Genomic DNA, 17459 nt, shown 5'->3' with positions numbered 1-17459 from the left:
AAGCCTACCTAGATGATGAGTATGAGAAATAGGATGAAGTGCAGAAAAATGAAGAGAAAAACCTTGTCACAAATCAAAATCGGTTACGTTTTGGAAGAAAAGAAAAGAAAATAGAAATATGTTTCCAAAAATCAAAAGAAATATCAAGGTTAGAATTCCTCCCATAGATCAAAATCAAAGGGAATACAAAATCCAAGTATGGAAACCATGTTAGAAGCGAGGGAAAAAAAAAGGATTTCTCTAGTATAAATATCTCAAGACCTTATTCTCTCATACTTATCATTTTTGAACTTTCCATTCCATTTTCTTCTACACTACCACCTAAGCCCCATAACACCTAATAAAGACCTCTAGCTCAATTAGGAATAGGATAGTGTGATAATAAGTAGTAGTTGTGACTTCTCGACCCTCGGCTCCTCATCATTGAGTATGTGAGGAAACGTGTGCCCACCGCACACCGGAGATAGCAAAGCTTGAGTGGAAAAATAAGAGAGAAATTGTGTTTTCGACACATACCCGCGTGAGAACCTACTTGGGACGCTATCCAAGGGATCCGAAACGGCCCCTTTCGTACATTTCATTATTAGATCACTGCAAGCATGCTCATACGTAGATGTTTCGATTATTGTATGTATATTAACTTGAATTTGAAAAAGAATAAAATCCTTGTTTCCCTTTAGTGAGATGTCTAGATACCGAGATTAATTAAGGAAACAAGCCTTTGTTCTTGAGTTGTTGTAGTATAAATGAAGTTTGTGAGTATCTTCTCGGAAAACTCTCCACGAGGTTATAACTTCGTCCCACTAGGGAATTCCTAGTGGTTCAAGGCCTTGTTGCATCACGGTCAATGCAACCGCGACTCTGCTGAAATGAGATTTAGCTTAGGACAACACATTTTTGATCAATTATCGTTTTAATGTCTCTTCTTTGCTTGAGGACAAGCAAAGTGCTGTTTGGGGTGGTGTGATAAGCACCCAAAACTGTAATATTAAACCAGAGAGACATAGCATTTTTTGGTCGATTATGTGTTTAATAATCATGTAATAATTATATTTTCGTACTTTTGCGGGTTTCGCAATTAAAATGAATATAGTGATAAAACATGCATCGGAAATACGGGAATACGGGGAATATTTGGAGTTTCCCACTCGACCCGTGAAGCCAAAGTTTCCAAAAAACGAGAACCGGTGAGGAATGGGCCCACATATGAAGAAGCAGCAATTTTCCGAAGCTCAAATCGGATAAATCTAGATGCCGACGTTGGCTAGTGAAGCTACCAAGTACAGGAATCTGAGGGAATATTTGGAATTCCCACTCAATCCCCGTGAAGCCCAACAAAAGCCCCGACTAGAGCGAAGTTCCCAAAAGAACGTAACCGGTCGCGTAACGGGCCCACATATAAAGAAGCGAGGAAACTTAGAAGCTCAAATCGGATAAATCTAGGGCCGCGGCGTTGGCTAGTGAAGCCGCCAAGTACAAGAATACTGGGGAATATTTGGAATTCCCACTCAATCCCCGTGAAGCCCAACAAAGCCCGACTAGAGCCGAAGTTTCCAAAAGAACGAGAACTAGTCGGGGACGGGCCCACATATATAAAGAAGAAACTTCGAAGCTTAAATCGGATAAATCTAGGTGCCGACGTTGGCTAGTGAAGCTGCCATAGCGACCACTGGCGGCGAATTTAACTCAAGAAGGACAAAAAGTCGTAAAACGCCAAAAATCGCCACTGGGCACACTAAGTGGACACACTCTCGGGCCCGAAGGCATGATGAGTCGAAAGATAGGCGGTGGCAAGTTTCTTCTTCAATTTGATACCACCCGGCAAAGAGAAGATAACGCACCAATTCAAACTAGGTGATTTGAATTGAAATGAGCTACAAGGCTAAAACTTAAAACAGCAAAAAGACGAAAAGTTAAAATGGTTAAAACAAAACTTTGATTCTCAAAGTTTCGAACCATTCAATTAGCATAAGGCCAAAAGCAGATTAAATCATTCACGGATAGTCATCCTATGATGCCTATAAATATGAGGGGTGGCCTTCATATATCTTCCTTCAAAGATATTAATGCTTTTAGCTACGTTTAGTTTTTCTTCAAGATACTTACCTTCCGCCATTTTTATTTCAAAGACTTAATACGTTAAGTTATTTTACCCTTAATAATCATTTCTTTTCTTGTTTAATTTCGTCCCTGCATTTATTTACTTAATGTATACAACAAGTTTTATTATTCCTTCTATGATGATGAGCTAATCCCCTCGGGGGGGTTATCTTTGCCGCCGTGTGAAAATCGGATTGACTCGTTAATATTCTAGAATAACTATTTAGGAATTAGGCATAGAATTAACATCCGGTCCCAAAATGACCGAGACTGCACAAAGTTGGAGTGATGATGCTCGTGACGGTCTCGCATTACCCACTCTACGGTGTCGGGATGACTCTCCAATTTGTCCGGTGATGTGAACTTGTGCGGTGAGCTGAAATAATATACCGAGATGAGGTATTATCGAAACTCCTTATGCTAGTGAAATGCAACCTAGAGATGTGGGCATGCACTAGGGATCAATATTTCGACGCCGCCTCCTGAAGCAGGCTAATTAGAGATGTAGTGATTTGGTAATAAAAACTGTTGAAAAATGATTCTTGCATGAGCATGATTAACTCTCTCCCCTGTTTCTCTACTTTTGTTTACCTATATATAATCACCGTAGTAATTTATTTTATTTGCATTACCGTTATTTTAATAAAAAACCAACTAAAAAGAAACCTAAAAATCCTACTCACTTAAAGTGTAACTCCAGTTGTGAACCTATCCGAGCCCTAAGGTTTGGACGATCCCTTACTAGACCTATCCTACCAATCCCACGTGAGTAAGGTAACTTGACTAAAACGTACGACTATACGGACGTTGGACTTTGGACTTTGGACTTGGACTGTGGACCTCGGACTTTGGACTGTGGACCTCGGACTTAAGGAAATAAGTAACTGAAAACCAATAAACGTGTGTAAAGAGTGTTTTTATCACTGATAAGTTACCAGCACTTCTTCATGAACTTATATGTTTTCTGGGTGATGCTGATTCAGATGAAACCAACAAGAGGTAAATATATAAAACAATCTGCAAGAGCTTTGAGTTAGTGTGGTTTTGGTTTGATCTCTAACAGACTACACAAAATCTTACCACATCGACAATAAGTTACCCACCCCCCCAGCTTTACTAAGTTGATGCTTAAATTTGGGCTAGGCAGTCTTTAGATATATATTATAGCTATACCCTCTTGACTCTATTTTTTGAAGCTTTCATAAAGACTCCAACTTTTGTAAAACACTTTGCCTAATTACAGAGAAGTAGGAGAGAAAATTGGAAGTTTACCATATACTCCCAAAAAAACTAAATATTATTACCGAAAAAAGAGATATATATTATAGCTATACCCTCTTGGCTCTATTTTTTGGAGCCTTCATAGAGACTCCAACTTGTGTAAAATACTTTGCCTGATTACGGGAAAATAGGAGAGAAAATTGGAAGTTTATGTATACTCCCAAAAAAACCAAACATTATTACCGAAAAAAAGGAGATATATATTATAGCTATACCCTCTTGGCTCTATTTTCTTGAGCCTTCATAGAGACTCCAGCTTTTGTAAAACACTTTGCCTAATTACGGGAAAATAGGAGAGAAAATTGGAAGTTTACCGTATACTCCCAAAATAACCAAACATTATTATCGAAAAAAAAAGGAGATATATATTATAGTTATACCCCTCTTGGCTCTATTTTTTGGAGTCTTCGTAGAGACTTCAACTTTTGTAAAACACTTTGTCTAATTACAGGAAAATAGGTGAGAAAATTGGAAGTTTATGTATGCTCCCAAAAAACCCAAACATTATTACTGAAAAAAATAGGAGACAAATATTGGAAAAACACTATCACATGCTTTTTCTCACGTTTTTTTTATTTTCCTCTATTCTAAAAACTCAAATGTAATTAAGAAAATAAAATAATACTTGCATATTCTATAAAATATATTTTCTCAACAACTTGATTCTCCAACTGTTCACGAGATGTAATTCTTACCAAATGTTCAATGTTGCTACCACGGTATGGTCAAGGCACGTTAATGGAAACACAATATTTTTTCAAATCCCACGGTGTAGAACTTGAGATCTCTCATCACTCTAAAAGCCTAAGCCTAAATAGCATTTGAGATATCTCTAAAAGCCTAAAGACTAATGTATTTCCATTTTCAATGTGATTAAATATTGTAAACCACAAACAAGCTTAACAGAAAACCTTCTAATTTGGATTTATGTTTTTATCGCAACATAAATAATTTTGTCTCTTTGATGATATATACCATATAGCGAATCATGTTTAATTTATTTATTTTATTTTTTATTTTTTTTAATGTCATGTTTGTAAAGACACTACATAAGAATCAATAGAAATTGATATTACACACAACCTTAGATAATTAAGGGGAAATCGGAAACTTGATACAAATGTTGAACTAATTATTAATGCACAATCAGAAACTGGCCTGGATGCAAATGCATTTACTAAACCACAGAGAATAATTAACGAGAAATCGAAAACTGGATCCAAGTGCATTGAACTAACCTCAACGAATAATTAACAAGAAATTGAAAACTCGTTGCAAATAAACAAACTAACTTTGAAAAATAATTAACGCGAAATCGGCAATTGGATACAAATGCATTGAACTAGCCTCAAAGAATAATTAATGGGAAATCAGAAACATGATGCAACTACACTGAACTAATTAACTTCAGAGAATAATAAATTGTGGGGAATCGACAACATGATACAAATGCATTGAACTGGCCTAAAAAAATAATTAGTAGGAAATCAAAAACTCGATACAAATGCATTAAACTAACCTAAAAAAGAGTTAACAGGAAATCGGAACTGGATGCAACTGCATTCAACTAACCTCAGAATAATTAATGGAAAATTGAAAATTGGATCCAACTGCATTTAACTAGCGTCATAAATTAATTAAGGGAAAATCGCGAAACTGAGAGCAAATGCATTGAACTAACCTCAAAGAATAATTAACGGAAAATCAAAAACTGAATGCAACTAAATCGAGCTAAACTAAAAGAATAATTAACTGGAACTCATAATCTAGATGCAACTACATGAAACTAACATCAGAGATCGAATAATTAACATGAAATCGAAAACAGATGTAACTCCGTGAAACTAATTAACCTAAAAGGAAAATTAACGGGAAATAAAAAATTAGATGCAAATGCATTAAACTTACCTCAAAGAATAATTAACGGAAAATCGTAAAACGAAATAATCGAATCTAGAAGCAAATGTATTAAACTAACCTCAAGGAATAAAAACAAGAAATTGAAAAATGGATGCAATTGCATTGAACTAACTTAAAAGAATAATTAACGGGAAATCGAAAACTGGATGCAAATGCATAAAACTAGCCTCAAAGAATAATTAACGTGAAATCAACAACTAGATGCAACTGTATCAAACTAACCTCATAGTATAATTAACGAGATATCGGAAACTGGATGCAACGACATTGAACTAACCTCAAAGAATAATTAATAGAAAATTGAAAACTGGATGCAATTACGTGAAAGTAACCTCAAAGAATAATTAACGGGAAATTGGGAACTGGATGCAAATGCATTGAACTAACCTAAAAAAAATAAAAAGTAAAAAGGACTCGGAAACTATATGTAACTAACCTCAAAGAATAATTAACGGGAAATCGGAAACTGGATGCAAATGCATTGAACTAACTTAAAAAAAATAAAAAATAAAAAGGACTCGGAAACTGGATGCAACTATATGTAACTAACCTCAAAGAATAATTAACGAAAAATCATAATTAAATTAGATGCAAATGTATTGAACTAACCTCAGAGAATAATTAACGGGAAATAGGATGCAAATGCATAAAACTAGCCCGCCTCAAAGAATAGTTAAAGTGAAATCTTAAACTGGATGCAAATGCATTGATAAAACTAACTTCAAAGAATAATTAATGAAAAATTTGAAACAGGTTGCAAATGCATGGAACTAACCTCATAGAATATATAAAGAGAAATAAACAATTGGATGCAATTGTGTTGAGCTGACCTCATAGAATAAACAAGAACTTGAAAATTATTGAACTAACCATACCTCAAAGAATAAATAACGGGAAATTAGAAACTACATGCAAATGCATGGAACTAACCTCAAAGAATAATTAACACGAAATTAATAAGTGGATGCAATTGCATCATATCGAACTAACTTCATAATATAATTAACGAGAAATCGGAAACTAAATACAACAACATTGAACTAACCTCAAAGAATTATTAACGGGAAACTAGAAATTGGATGCAACTGCAAGGAACTAACCCAAATAATAATTAACATGAAATCAGAAATTGGATGCAACTGCATGGAGCTAACCTCAAAGAATAATTAATGAAAAATTGGAAATGGATGCAAATGCATGAAATAACCTCAAAAAATAATTAACGTGAAATTAAAAATTGGATGTTGCTGCATAGATTTAACCTCAAAGAATAATTAATGGGAAATCGAAAACTGAATGCAAATGCATTAAACTAAGCTCAAATAATAAATAACGGGAAATCAAAAACTATATGCAAGTCCATTGAGAACTAACCTCAAATGGAAAGTCGAAAACTGGGTGCAATTGCGTGGAACTAACATCAAAGAAAAATTAACAGAAAATAGGGAACTGGCTGCAAATGCATCGAAATAACCTCAAAGAATATTTGATTGGAAATCGAAAATTTGATGGAACTGCATTGAATTAACCTCAAAGAATAATTAATAGAAAATTGAAAAGTGGATACAAATGCATTGAACTAACCTTCAAAACATAGTTATATATTATAGGAGTGGGAATGTCTTAACAAGTACTGTTTTGCAGTTAAAATGGTGTTTATTATATCATTTTTTATATAATCGGGAATGTCTTGCTATTCAAGTAGTTTCAATATAATCATCTCCTCATTCGGCATTCTCACAAAAGTTTTTATCAAACTTCCTTATTAATTGACAAAAAAAAAAAAGTTTTTATAGAGTGTGGAATTTTTACGCTGCAAGAAATTTAGATGAGTGATCAATATAATATTCATATCTCATAGCTCAGCATAGTTGTTAATATTTATCAGAATAATTTAATATATCAGCACCTGTTCGTAGGACGGATTCGAAAGCTAGTTAAATTGAAAATCAATAGCTGGTCGGGCGAGGAGCGACTAGGCCTAGTCAATCGGGGACCAATCTGGATTAATCGGGATATTGTCCCAAAGATTTTTTTTTCCCTTCTCCTAGATAACACATATCAAATACCATGAATACTGAGTAGTTGAGAATGCTCCCAGTGAAACACCTTAGCCCCCTTTTTTCTCTGAGATGGACACCTCATCTTTTACAATTATTCGGTAGAAAAAAAAATGAAATACACGCCCTCTTTTTACCATTGTTCGCGATAAATAGTAATAACCCAAAACAGATAACCATTCCCCTTCGTCAAACCCCCAAACATTTGTTCTCTTCTTCTCCAAAAAAAAAAAAAAAAATCGAAAGCTAAAATAAAAAAAAAAAAAAAGTCTCTGTCTACTTTCCTTAAATTTCACTTTCACTTTCTCTCTTTCTGTTTCTTGAATTTCAATGGTGAACAACAATCTACCTCGAAGAATCATCAAGGTTTGCTTCTTTTCAAACTTCTTGATCCTTCTTTCAATCTTCCTTCTTAAAAGAGCCCATTTTTTTTTAAAACCATTGACTGTTTGTTTTCATTGTTCAGGAAACACAATGACTCTTAAGTTAACCAGGTGACTTTTTTGATATGGGTAATAAATCAGTGAAAATAATTTAGTTGGTATTAAATAAAAAAGTAATCTTTTTGTGAATATAAATAACTTCACGTGATTGAGCTGGGTTGGTACAGAAAACTCCTAGATTGAATACGACTAGGGATTTTTAGTTTTCTGACTTGGATTTGCTTCGAAGACTTCCTTACGGGTCTAGCGTCTTGCACAGTGCATTATAGGCATTGTTACAAAGCCACATAGGTACCAGTTAGTCAGTTGGACTTTGTCATGGTTGCAAGCTGTAGCTTTATGGGAGGTTAAAAATTGGCACTAATAAATTCAGAATACCAATTCATAAACATGTGGGTATATATAGTAAATTCAAGTTCTTGCACTACATTATTTTTTGCTTTCCTTTCCTTCCCTTTTCATTTTTTCCTATCTCATTTCACTTCATGACAGGATACGTAGATAATGTGCTTCTTTTATAACACTCAAAGAAATGGACAAGGAAATCCTAATAATAGAGATTTCCTTTGTTCGGATTGACTTCTTTATAACTAATAAATCACAAAATTACTCTCCATGCTAAGACACAAGCAACAGACAGTGAGAAGTGATGTGGAAATTTGCATTATCTATTAATTAAAGACCATGCTATGTACTTGGATGCGGCCTATCCATCTATCGATACCATGTTCAGATCTGAAATCAGACATACTTGCACAAGATGGCAAATCTGTATGAGATGGAAGTTTCCTTATGTCGATTATTGAGTTGGGATTATGTTGAATTTCATGGTTTTTGTGCAATTCGATGAATGTATATGTTGGGCATTTGATGTCTATTCTTCTTTTTTAAAGTAATACATTTTGGTATGTTGGATGTTTTTAAGTGAAATGCATAGTTTTTTTTTTAATAACTTTGTAGGTTAAGATACACAAGTTGCTACTCAAGTCGAAGTTTTGGACATTGGATAAAGATGAAGCTGGTTTGTTTTTTGTTCCATCTTATGTAAAATGTGTGAATGATGGGTGGTCTGAATGATAAGGAGATAAATCAAACGTATGTGAAGGTAAGCTTTTCCCTCTCCTCTTTTCCTGTTGAAATTGTCAAATCTTTTGAAGTGTGTGTTTGTAGCATATGAGAAGAGGCAATGTGAAATTGGAGCTTGCACATGTATAACTATTTCGTTATTTTTTTTCTTTGTTTTGTGGTGTAAGCTTTTAGAACTAGCTGCTTAGTTTGGATTAATTGGATTAAGGAGGGGATGCTCTCGGTCGGAATTGGAGAGGGCACACTTATTGCTTTGCATGCGACATGGGCCAAATAAGTCAGTAAATTTTATTGATCGGTGCGAGTTCTTGGACTATCGTGATCTTGATTTGGTCAAGGATCAGGCACGGATGTCGGCTCTATTGCTCTATCGATTGTTATAGAAAGCTTATTCAAGTGTGATGGCTACAATCATGGGGGAGGAAGTAGCAGAAAGGCGCAGGCAGAAAATTTTTGCTGCACAAGCAACAACATTGAAGGTTATAGTCCAAGTCCCAGTGTCCATTACGAGAAAAAATGGATATATCAACGTTGGATGTCATTAGTAATTTTAAACCTACTGGGGCAAACCAAAGTAGGAAGTCGGCTCCATCAAATTATAGTCTTAGCAACACCAAGTTTCTTGAGAAGAAATCCTCAGTGGCTGCAATAGTAGCTGGAGCAGCAACAGCTTTCCGTGAAAGGTTTTGCAGAGATATAGTTATTATCGCAAACATGCTATCAAAAGCCAATTTTAACCATTAAATTCTAGTGAAGTATGAGGCACTAAGCTGCTGTTGATGGAATTAGCCACTGGTGTTCAGGTTCCACCCCTTGAAGAGACCTCTCTTTGTACAAAAGGTTATTTCTAGGAAATTTTGTTCACCTACCTTTGTATGTATTTATGTAGTTAGTTTCTTTGCAACTGTTTATATTATAAGATGTTCTAATTCTCTATTTCTTATGGATACCTGTGGTTGTAAAGTTACCTCGCCAAGTCATCATCAATTACACTGTTATTTACTTAGTTTGCTTCACTCTCTCTTTATCCATTTGATGTCCTCATATGTTTTTTATTGTTGTTTGCATCATTGTCATTTTTATTATATATCAATTTTTGGTGCATCAAACTTTTTATTAATAGAAATTGTCCTAGGAAGCCTATTCCGCATTCTTTTTCTATATAATGGTTACGTGGGTTTGCCTACAGGGGGGAGACAGGTTGTCCATGAATACACGATGCAGTGGCACCAGTTGTGCTTGAGCTAATGGCTTACATTCTGCTTTTTAGGTTAGCTGTGTGAGAATGCTCTCAGGAGAGCACGACCTTACGTCGTCCCATGATGGATGTGTAAAAATGTGAGTAATGACTATATTTACAGCTTTTGTGAATTTTATGCTCAAAATTCTTTTAGGTCATGCAGGGATAGTTTTTTTGGTTCCATCAGTGGGCTATATTGAAAGACAACCTAAGTAAATGGAATCTCTACCTTTCAGTGTTAGAAGGTACTTTACCTATGACTATATTTAACTCTCACAGTTTATATATATGTATTTTGTTGCATTGAATTAAAATCTTAAAATGCATTTATCTATTACCCAAATTATTTCAAATGCTATTTTTCATTACTTGAAACTAATTATATGCACTGATGTCGAAAATATGTGAAATGATCGTTTTTCCACCCTTTGTTGTCTCAATTAAAACCTTAATCGCTCTCACTCTCTGATAATCAATTTATCATCTAATCTTTGAACAGAAACACTCTAACAAATGGACAAAAATAGAAGAAAAGTCTTTTGCCAAGATGTGAAATTCAGCAGTAAGCATAGATCTTAACCTAAGTTTGCCCTATTACATAAATGGATCAAAGAGTGTTCCTAATAAGCATTAGCATAGATGGAAACTAGCGTATTTTCATCTTCATGCTTAGGCAGCTACTCCTCAAAAGAAAAGGGGGGATACATCACTTACAAGTATAGCTCCCATTTTCTGAAAAATGAGTATTCCCATTAGACCACATGCATGAATGTGACTTGGTTAGTAATCCCCTTATTGTGTTTCTGTCTTTGAAATTTGTATTGCTTAAAACTCATGTTTGTTTTTGTTTAATTTGGTGTTTAGGAGAAGAAAGAGCATGTAAGTTGTCTTAAAACGTCAGGGCATAATGCAGAAAAATGTCGAAGGTTTTCAAAGATGTATCTCGAATGTCGTATGGCCAATTAAGTCTTTTAGTATCATACTTGCTTCATTGGAGAGTATATATTGAGTTTTATAGCATTGCTTCCATATCTATTTAGTGATAAACTTAGTGTTAAAGAGGGTAATCAGGATTTAACAAGCCAAGCTATTACGGCTTTGGTTGTTGCGATGTTTTCTTTTATAATATTAGCATCAGTAAGAGAATTTTAAGTTGCAACGCTCTATAATGCGAAAGTGAGACCCACATGAATAACTAATGTTAGGGAAAAGGAAAAACTAGGCGTCAACAAGGTAGTAAGGGAAATGCTTCAGTTTTCTCTTATAGGGGAACCCCCAGACTTACAAAAGGATTACATGAAGGTTATTAAGTTGAGGATGTAGTGTAACTAAAAGAAATGCAAGTTTGTGATATGGTATGATTACCTGGAAGCCTGATTGGAAATCACATAAACAATCCAGATTAGATGGATTTGAAGAATTGTGTATATTTGAATAAGTTAGACTTTAAATAGCTCATGAAGAGTTACTGATAGGTTAGTTCTTAGCTTTGAAGAAATCTTCTTATGAACAAGTTATTTGTTATGTTGTGTGCTCTTATATGACATTATTAAGTTGATGTTGACACCTACTGATTAAATGACACAAAGACAATTGATTTTATAAGGTCTTCGAAGTGAGGATAAGGTAGTCAGGTGCCTGATTGTTGTATGACATGTTGCAAAAAGAGGTGATTGCTTTGAGAAAATCCAAGCACAAAAAAGACCAAAGCCTTAAAGATAATATTATCATTCACCCTACTCATTTTAAGTTATAACTTCACTGTACGTCCTAACTATACCTTGCAACTCATGGTGTCACAGATGTTAGCCAAGAAGGTAGAGAGTATAGTAACAAAAGCAATGGACGTTGAAACTAAGAAGATGAGAATTGGAGAAGAAGGTAGCTTCCATACATGTGGAGAAAGACGATGAAAATAGAGCTAAGTGACTAGGTAGTTTGAAGAGGCCTATAAACAGTTCTCACTTGCTTCTAGTAAGAGGTAGGATATATAATATATATGCATCATTTATTTGGTTAGTCTTCCTTTAGTTGTCTCTTTCTAACATTAATTAGTTTCTTTAGTTGTCTCTACCTTTAGCATCAATTAGTTGAAGGATATTGTGATTATTGTCATATGTCTGAATTCTGATAATGTTTTTGGTCCTTTATACTTATTCACATCCTCTTCTATCATCTCCAAGGTTTCAAGAAATGAGATTTCTCAGTAATTGATACCCTAACTACTATTGCATACATCATCGTTATTGGATATCGATTGAGCATTAGAACTTTACCCATATCAATAGATACAATTTGCTTCAATTATGAAAAACAAAAACAATTGGAAAATCATAAGAAAACAGGATTCTGACATTGGCAATTCTAAATTAAACAAGCTCAAACGACATATTCAGTAGATAATCCACTTACTGTGTCTTAATTACTCCCCCAGTGTAAGCAATGGATGTAATATTGTTAGATGAGGCTGTAGAAGAAGTATCTCCTAAAACACAATAATAATCTTGGTATAATGTTTAAGTTTAAGATAATCAATTTTATCGAAAATTAAATAAGAGTGGTTAATATGTGTAGATGCTCTACAATATACCTATTTTAGGATATACCAGTCACAAAGATTACGGAGTCCACCTCCAAAAACCATAAATGTTTTTCCAATCTACAACAGATTATTATATTAGGAACAAATGGGAGCTCTTTGAATGCTCCCAGTAACCCACGCCATCCCCCTTTTTTCTCTGAGGTGGACACCTCAGCTTTTTATAAAAGTTCGGCATAAAAAAGACAAACTCACGCCCAATTTTGGGAACTGTTCGCGTAACAACCTTAATAAAAAAGAAAAATAGAACAGAAAAAGATAAAAAAAACCTTCATCAAAACTCAAAACCCCACCCCAACCTTTTACCAAAAAAAATCTCTCTGAGCAAAACCTCCCAAGTTCTCTTCCATTCTCAACAAAATCCTTCCTTAAACCTACCAACCCAAAAAAATAAATAAAATAAATAGCAAAAGACTCTTCGTCAAAATCCCACCCAATCAATTCTATTTTTTTTTAGACCCTCTTAATTTTTATTTGTCATTAAAACACAAATAAATTATTACGTACAAAGGCAAGAAATTAACGAGTCTGAAAAGAAGCTTGCTGATCGTTTGTCTTCTGTTATTGACGTTGTTAATGATCGTAAACTCCCTCCTGAACTTCGTGGTCAACGTAATGGGTATTATGTTTGTGTGTCATTTTTAGCTTGTGCATGAATTTTATGTGTATTGTTTTTTTGATATTTTGTTGATGTCATTCTGCCTATTGTTTACTTATATTTATAAATGCTCAAGAAGGGTTGTTTTTACCACCATCATTTGTCTTGGTAAAGCCAATGACAAGTCCAAAATCCTTATTTCTAAGTATGTAGAGACATTTAACTCTTGCTAGCCTCATGAACATGTCAAGATTTTAGATAGAGGGTAAATTTTATAGTCCTCTGCTGACTTTAGCCGTGGGTCTGTTCCAGTTTGCAACAAAGATAAGAATTCTAAAATAATTGGTTTGTCTCTTTGGTCTGCAACATGTTGTTTTTATCATACGAGCTATGAAATATAGAGATATTGGAAATTTGGTAGAGTTAAAGTGTTATCCTCTTTTTGAAATCAAGAAACCATCCTCTGACAGATTTCTTGATTTCAACATATTTGATCTTATATTTTTTTTGTTTAAATTATTCTATAAGTATTTCGCGTACCAAACATACAAGGAGTTTCTTTAAGTATTTCTATTATGAGTTGGGTAAAGATAATCATCCTTCTTTGCTCTCTGAAGGAGTAATCTTCATCGAGAATATAGGGGATACTCAAGTAGTAGAGCATCCTGAATAAATTTTCCCGTGAGCCCATGCAAATTGTCTGTTTCTTATCATTTTTATTGTTGCTAATTAATTTGAAATCCTTATTAATCAAGATAATATTGAACCAGTCCTTGGATTCATTTGTAGCCATGGAGGAGCCATAGGAAGTCACAATTGTGTGGGGCCTCATAGGCTCTTGCTCCGTCCCAGAGTTCTTATTCAAACTCTAGTGGTCCATGTGTATGATAGGTCCTCCCATGCCCTGAGAAGACATTAATTTGAAGACTCGACAGCTTAGGCATGATAATCAGACAATAGCACCTTCATTTACTAAAGACCAACCATTTGAGAATGTGATGCATGCTTGAAGATTGACCTGATGATATTCAGTGGAAAAGACACCCAAGTAGATGAAGCTATGCAAGAAATAACCATAGTTCTCAGGTACACTTAGAGTCATATTTGTAATAAATTGCTTTATTGTATGTTCATTTTGCATTTTAATTTGACTTCTTACTGCGTCGGCGCCTTTGAACACTTTTGTGCTTCATTGCTTGGTTTATTAGACTATCATATGCCGTTCCTATATTTGATTTTCATTCGTTTTTCTTTTTCCCTTTTGTCACAAGTGATAAGCACCCAAAAGTGTATTATGAAACCCCATTGAGACATATAAATTTGGTTCATTATGTGTTTAATAATCATGAAATAAATATGTTTTCATACTTTTGCAGGTATTTGCAGTAAACATGGAAATATTGGTTAAACCTGCAATAAAGCACGAGGAACGGCGTATATATGAATTCTTCCAAATCCACGTAGAAGCATCAAACTTCCAAAGCTCCTATCGCTTCGAACCGGGACTTTTAAGATAATCATGGCGATGAACTTCAAATAAACGGATCATGGATCGCCATCGATGGATCATATAGGGCCACAAGATTTGATGAGTCATCAATCATGGAGCATGTCAAGACAAAGATAACAAATTATTGGTGCAAAGTTGACACCTTGCATGTAATAAATTAGATTAGGTGTTAATAGTGAAAAAAAGGCAAGGTGTCACTTTGTTTTAATGTGGTAGATAAAAATGAGTCAATGTGGTTTGATAATTCAATGGGAGGAAATGAGATTTCTCTCAAATCTTACTCCCTTGACTTATTTTCCTCACATGACATTATTTTAGTTCCTTAGTGAAAATGAGTTGGAAGTTTTGATTTTTATTAAAAAGCTTGTAATAGTTTTAATGGAGGAACACTTGTTCTTCTAAAAAAGAAAATAGAAGTGAGTTTGGTTGTGGATCTTCTCTTCTTCTTCTTTCTCTCTTGTTTTCCTAGTGTTAATCCATTGCCCCTAGGATCATGAGCTAACTTCCCTTTTGGGGAGTTAATCCAACTCATGTGAGGGAAAAACATTGGTTGTGAGTTTGGTAGGTTTTTAGGATGAACAACTAACACTACATCCTATCCCAAAATGATAGTTGGTGTAGTGTCTAGTTAGGAATCAAACAATGAGCTTAGAGATAAGTCATTGTTTGTTTTTGCTAGCATGTATGAGCTCTTAAGTGAGCCATGCATGCTAGGGATCAATTCTATTTTTCCATTAGGGACTTGTCTATGAGTCTAGGAAGAATCAAAACCTTTTTCAAATAAACAACTAATGATAGTTTCACATGAGGAGGATTAACTCTCCACCTTTCTTTTTAGTAATTTGTATTTTGTTTAAGTGCATGATTTCAAACTTAAATGTTTTGCTTTAATGTTTGTTAGGAAGAAACCTAGTATTATAACCTTACTCCTTAGTTCCCTTATTGTAACATCCAATTTGTAGTTGTTCTATACTTTAGGTAGTTCGAATCCTTATTCTAACTCTACTCAACGAAGATCGTGAGTAAGGTACTTTGAGTGCTTTTTCACCAATTTAGAGAGTTCAAAACTCTAAGTAGTGTCCAAGCATATATCAACAAGTACTAACAACTCGATGTTGTTTTTCATTTCTTTCAAGTCTTGCATGTTTCTTTTTGGTTAGTTTGTTTTGTGGGTAATGTCTTTACCCAAATTTTTAAGTCTGTCATTCTTCAAATAAACGGATCATATGGTGATCATATAGGGAAATTAGGTTTGTCTTGGAGCGATGAGATTTAACGTATACTATCTCAAATATATGTTCTTAACTTCTTATCTATGTATTTAACGAAGTAGATTCGCAGCATCACTTGATAAGTAAATTTGTTATATTCAAACCTTTGGTAGAAACTATGAACATATGGTTGTGATCACTTGGTGTATATAAAAGTATTAACCAAGATTGTTTTATGTAGCTTTGAACTAAGAAGTTTAAGGGCCATACAAGAAAGTCGAGACCTGTATATGTCAAAGGTACTTTGCTTTCACTGTCTCTCCCTCAATGCTCCCAGGAACCCACCTTAGCCCCCTTTTTTCTCTGAGGTGGACACCTTAGCTTTTAGAATGATTTGACAGATAAAAAACAAATTCACACACAGTTTTGGGAACTATTTGCGTAACAATCAAATAAAAGAAAAAAAATAAAAAAACCTTTCGTCAAAAATCAAAACCCCACCCCGACCTATACCAAAAAAAAATAAAAACCTAGCTCCATTCTCTCTTTTCAATTGTTCGGCTACAGAAAAACATAAAAAACAAAACACCCCCAACATAAGCTAAAAAGCTCTCCGCACAGATTGATAATTAGTCAACTCGCCCAACCCTCCCTTGACCTTTTTTCTCCAAAACCAACTAGCTTGAACCAGAAAAAAAAAAAAAAAAAAAAAACCCCATTCGTGAACTTCTCATTTTTCTTCAAATTTAATAAATTCCTTTTCTGAAATTCAGGGTTGTTCCTTTCACTTGAAGATATTAATGAGCCCAAATAACCTACGGCTACTCCTACATAAAAAAAACTTAGATTTCTTAAGGGAGATATATGGATATGTTATCTCTCTATCGCTTCAACTATTGGTTCTCAGTTCAATCTTGATTTCAATCATCCATACCCACTAGGTACACTCTTCTATGAATTTCATATTTTTAAATCTCTGATTGAATTCAATTTCAGAATTCCTCAATTGCACATCATTTGTTTTCAGGGGGGAAGTAATGGACTTGGTTGGAGAAGGGGGAAATTCAGTTAGTTAATCTGAACTAACTATGAAAGCAATTAAGGACATGGATTTTGAGAATATGACTCGAGTAATTCTTTAAAACTCTTTTTCACTGTTTTCTGTATCGGTGCTTACTTTATAATTAAAAAAATAAGGTTTAAAGGAAGGTTCTTTGCTGATCTAAGAAACAAAAAACATTGGTTCATAGGTAAAATCCTCTCCCTCTCTCTTATTTTAAACATAAAGTTATAATATATGTTTTCTCTTATGGTCTAAACATCACAAAAATTGTTGGTATAATAATTCTTAAATATCCTTTTGGCTCTGTTTTGGTCTAAATATTTGTATATTGCAATATTTTTGGTGTTA

The sequence above is a fragment of the Coptis chinensis genome, chromosome 9, assembly GCF_015680905.1.
Source record: "Coptis chinensis isolate HL-2020 chromosome 9, ASM1568090v1, whole genome shotgun sequence".
Taxonomy (NCBI): Eukaryota; Viridiplantae; Streptophyta; class Magnoliopsida; order Ranunculales; family Ranunculaceae; genus Coptis; species Coptis chinensis.
Note: the sequence above shows the minus strand (reverse complement) of the source record.